Consider the following 4,850-nt stretch of genomic DNA (forward strand, 5'->3'; position numbering starts at 1 on the left):
GCCTGTATAATTAATGAGAGATTTACACATGACCGATTGCCATGTTGCCTCCCCTTCAAAGCACAAATCGTTGCACGATCCTCAAATTTGAGATCTAACGCTCGACGGCCCTATACAAGGACTAGCTTTGGTACCGAGCTTAATTATAAATCTAATTATGCTACAGAGAGTTTTCAAATCATAATCAAAATGCTCACAGATAAACTGAATCATTCAGAAAATTATACATAAGGTGTCAATTTCCATTTCGTTAAAACACAATGTCATATCTCATCATAAAATTCTCATATGTCACCTTAATAATCCATGTCTTTCCAGATTAATCAATGCAATTCACATTTATAAAATTCCACATAAATTACACAATGGAACCATTATATCAAATATAATATTACGCCTAATCAGTATCAAAATATAGCTCAATTCACTATTTGCATGATTTATTTAAAATTTCTCATTTACTTTGAGAATCAATGAAAATAAGACATATGCTCATGTATATACACCAAAATACATTTCATTTTGAAAATCTTTATTTTTGGGCGTATTATTTTCATAAAATCCTTAATTAATCATTTCTACTTACCTTAAACTCATGCCATTCTCTTCTTATTCTTTAATCGTTCTTTTCTTTTCTTCTTCTTCTGGTACGTTTCTCAGGCGTGCGCATCTTAATTTGTTTCTTTTTATTTGTTTTGTTTTTCTATTCTATTCACACCGCAAACTAAAGGGTGGGAGAATTTTAATAAAAAGGCTTTTGGGTGTGGGTATGAGTCATTCTCCCCTCGGGTTACTTGCAATATGCATAGGACGTCCCACATTTAATGTCTTTTTAGCATAAAGTATCAAAGTGATGAATATATATAATTTTCTTTCTTGTCCAAAGTTTCCCGTTTCATTATTGACCATTGGTTTCAACGTCTAACGTCTTTATGTATATGGTTTCAAGCGCTTCAGATCGCATAATTGGGACGAGAGTTCAAACAAGAAGTAACGAACTCAACCTCCAAATTAATGACGAAAACAACAAAAAAATGCATCAAACTCTCTTTCTACACAAGCCTCTTCCTTCTCCTCTTCAGCCATGCAACCTCTGATCAGCTCCATGATCAAGAGCACGCAGTTCTACTGAAGCTAAAGCAACACTGGCAAAACCCCCCGCCCCTCAGCCATTGGACCTCATCAAACTCATCCTCCCATTGTATCTGGCCAGAGATCACCTGCAGTACCGATAGCTCATCAGTCACCAGACTATCCCTCAAAAACATGAATATCATCGGAACAGTCCCCCCCTTCATGTGTGACCTCAAGAACCTCACAACCCTTGACCTTTCGTACAACTATATGACCTCTAATGAGTTCCCACGACTTCTTTACAACTGCTCCAAACTCCAATACCTCAACCTCTCGCAAAATTTCTTCGCCGGCACGGTCCCTGACGACATTCACCGCATGGCTCAGCTTCGCCTGCTCAACCTTGGAGCCAACAGCTTCTCCGGAAACATCCCAGCATCCATCGGGAAATTAACAGAGTTGAGATCACTTCAGCTTTTTGCATGTCAGTTTAACGGTTCTTTCCCGCCATAAATTGGCAACTTATCCAATCTTGAACGACTAGAATTGGCCTACATGACGACAATCATGCCAACAAGGTTGCCTTCGAAGTTCATAGAGTTGAAGAAACTGAAGTATCTTTGGGTGGCAGGCTCCAATTTGGTAGGAGAAATCCCAAACACGATTGGAGAAATGGCGGCACTGGAGCATTTGGATTTGTCAAGAAACAATCTCAGTGGTAAAATCCTGAGCGGTTTGTTTTTGCTGAAGAATTTGCGTATAGTGTACCTTTACAAAAACAATTGTCCGACGAGATTCCTCAGGTTGTTGAGGCTTTAAATATAGACATTGTTGATCTCTCCGAGAATAACTTGACTGGAACAATACTTGATGATTTTGGAAGACTCACCAAACTATCGGGTCTGGCTTTGTTTATCAATCAATTATCTGAAAAAATTTCAGATAGCATAGGCTGTCTTCCGAGACTGATAAATTTTTAATTTGTTTAGCAACAATTTATCAGGTACTTTGTCTCTTGACTTTGGGCAGTATTTTATGCTTGAAGAGTTTCGAGTGTCATCCAATAGGCTTACTGGCCAGCTGCCACAACACTTGGGTGATAATGGAAGGTTGGTAGAAGTAGTAGCTTTCAACAACAACCTTAGTGGTGAACTACCCCAGTCGCTTGAAAATTGCAACAGTTTAATAATTCTTAGAGTTCATAATAATAGGTTTTCTGGGAATGTTCTTAGTGGCCTATGGACATTATTGAATTTGAGCATCTTGATGTTAAGTGACAATTCATTTACAGATGAGCTTCCTGAGAGATTGTCACGCAATCTTTCTTGATTAGAGATTAGTCATAATAGGTTTTCGGGTAAAATTCTGGCGGGAGTGTCTTCTTGGAAGAATTTGGTGGTTCTCGATGTTAGTAAGAACATCTTAGATGACACAATTCCTCAAGAAATAGCAACTCTTCCTAACTTAACTACTCTTTTGCTTGCTAACAATAAACTCTATGGTAAAATCCCAACAAGATTGTTTTCTTAGAAGAATTTGGAGGTTCTTGATGCTAGTAATAACCTCTCAAATGGCACAACTCCTCAAGAAATAGTTGATCTTCCTCAATTAACTTCTCTTTGGCTTGCTAACAACCAACTCTCGGGTAAGATTCCGACAGGAGTGTCAACCTGGAAGAATTTGGAGGTTCTCGACGTTAGTAATAACCTCCTAAATGGCACAATTTCTCAAGAAATAACAGCTCTTCCTTATTTAACTACCCTTTTGCTTGATTAGAATCGACTCTTAGGCTCTCTTCCTTCAAATATTCTATCAGGGAAATTGCTGACTACCCTAAACCTTTGCAGAAATCCAATCTCTGGACAAATTCCAAAGGAATTTGGTTTATTAGTAAGCCTTACTGAATTGGACTTGTCAGAAAACCGTCTGGCCAAATTCCAGTGCAACTTGGCCGCCTATCAGGAATTTTTCTCAATCTCTCTTCCAATCATTTGACTGGGAGGATCCCAATTGGATTCGATAATGATGTATATGCAGGAAGCTTCTTGAACAATCCTGGTCTTTGTGCTTATAGCTCGTCTGTAAACATTGACAAATGCAATTCCAAATCAAGCAAAATTTAGATTCGAATTCTTGTTTTGATAATATGTTCAGTGATAGCAACACTTCTACTAGCTTTATTCTTCGTGATCAGCATTTTCATGAGAAGAAAGTAAGGATTGGATTTGACTTGGGAGCTCACCCCATTCCACAGGCTGAATTTTACGGGATCAGACATTATGTCAGGAATGACACAAAATAACGTGATAGGCCGCGGTGGATCAGGGATCGTATACCGTGTTGCAGTGAATCCTTCACGTGATATTGTTGTTGTGAAGAGGATTTGGAATAGTGGAATGCTAGAGCAGAAGCTTGAAAAACAATTTCTTGCAGAAGTTAAAACACTGAGTTCCATACGACATTCCAAGATAGTGAAGTTGCTCTGTTTTATCTCCAGTGAGGATTCAAAACTTCTTGTCTACGAGTATTTGGAAAATGGTAGCTTGGATCTATGGCTGCATAGGAAGAGTGGAGCATCAACTTTCTCAGATTCAGTCCAGCAAGGCAACCTGGATTGGCCTAAGAGGTTGCAGATAGCAGTTGGTGTTGCCCATGGACTCTCCTATATGCACCATGACTGCTCACAACCCATTGTTCATCGAGATGTGAAGTCAAGCAACATTCGTTTGGATTCTGGGTTTAATGCAAAAATCGCTGATTTTGGTCTCGCCAAGATGTTGATCGAACAGAGAGAATCTGCTACAACGTCAGCTGTGGCTGGCTCTTTGGGCTACATAGCTCCAGGTGTGTAACATAATAATTTCTAAGTTCTATTTTGATTATGGTGTTTGTTTCTCCATTTTGTCCAATGGGCATGGCGACAGATTCAGGACAGCAAAAATATAGTTGATGTGTTGGACGACGAGGTTAGGAAACCCTGCAACTTGGATGAAATGTGCTTCGTCTTCAAACTTGGAATCTTGTGTACATGTACGAATCCTTCTGAAAGGCCGTCCATGAAAGAGGTTTTGAAGAATCTGCTCCGACCAAACCCAGCCCCAAATCGTTGCTCTTCAGGTCCAAATGAACCGCACAGTAGTTCTGGCCGAAGGCCTACCTGTCAAGTATGTGGCAAATTGGGCCACACAGCTTTGGTCTGCTACTACAGGTTTGATCAAACCTATCAACCTGATGGGCTCAATCCAACAGCCGACACTGCTGCCGCGGCACAATTTCAGGACCTAAATTGGTACCCGAACATCGGTGCTACCCACCACATCTCCTCCGACCTAAGCAACCTAAATATTCACTCGGAGGAATATGATGGCTTCAATCTAATTCAAGTGGGCAATGGTACGGGACTGACGCAGGAAAATCAGTAGTTTTTTTTTTTTTTTTTTGACATGTCTACACAAGAGAGGGGAGTGGAGATTCGAACTAGTGACATCCACTTCATGTGATATGGTCCCCAGCCGATTGAGCTACCCATTGGGGACAAAAAATCAGTAATTTAGTTATCGGATACTGAATTAATGACAAATATTTCAGTGCCATTAAAAATATTTTTGTAATTTTTTTTTTCTCCGAGTTTAAACATATCTCTTTTCCACCAGTGATGTAAGATGCTAGTTGTCTGTCTTGATTGAGTTTTTCAATTATTAGTTTGTTTTTGTTTGTCTATTTCTTATTCCCTGTAATTTGTTCCTTCTGCAATACTTATTAAAAGAAAAGAAAAA

At 39.3% G+C, this 4,850-nt stretch overlaps 1 pseudogene; it reads left to right on the forward strand.

Moving 5' to 3' along the window:
• Nucleotides 1-983: 983 nt before the first annotated feature.
• LOC133857477 (receptor-like protein kinase 5) lies at nucleotides 984-4,496 on the forward strand (annotated as a pseudogene).
• Nucleotides 4,497-4,850: the final 354 nt, after the last annotated feature.

This window comes from Alnus glutinosa, chromosome 14, assembly GCF_958979055.1.
Source record: "Alnus glutinosa chromosome 14, dhAlnGlut1.1, whole genome shotgun sequence".
NCBI lineage: Eukaryota > Viridiplantae > Streptophyta > Magnoliopsida > Fagales > Betulaceae > Alnus > Alnus glutinosa.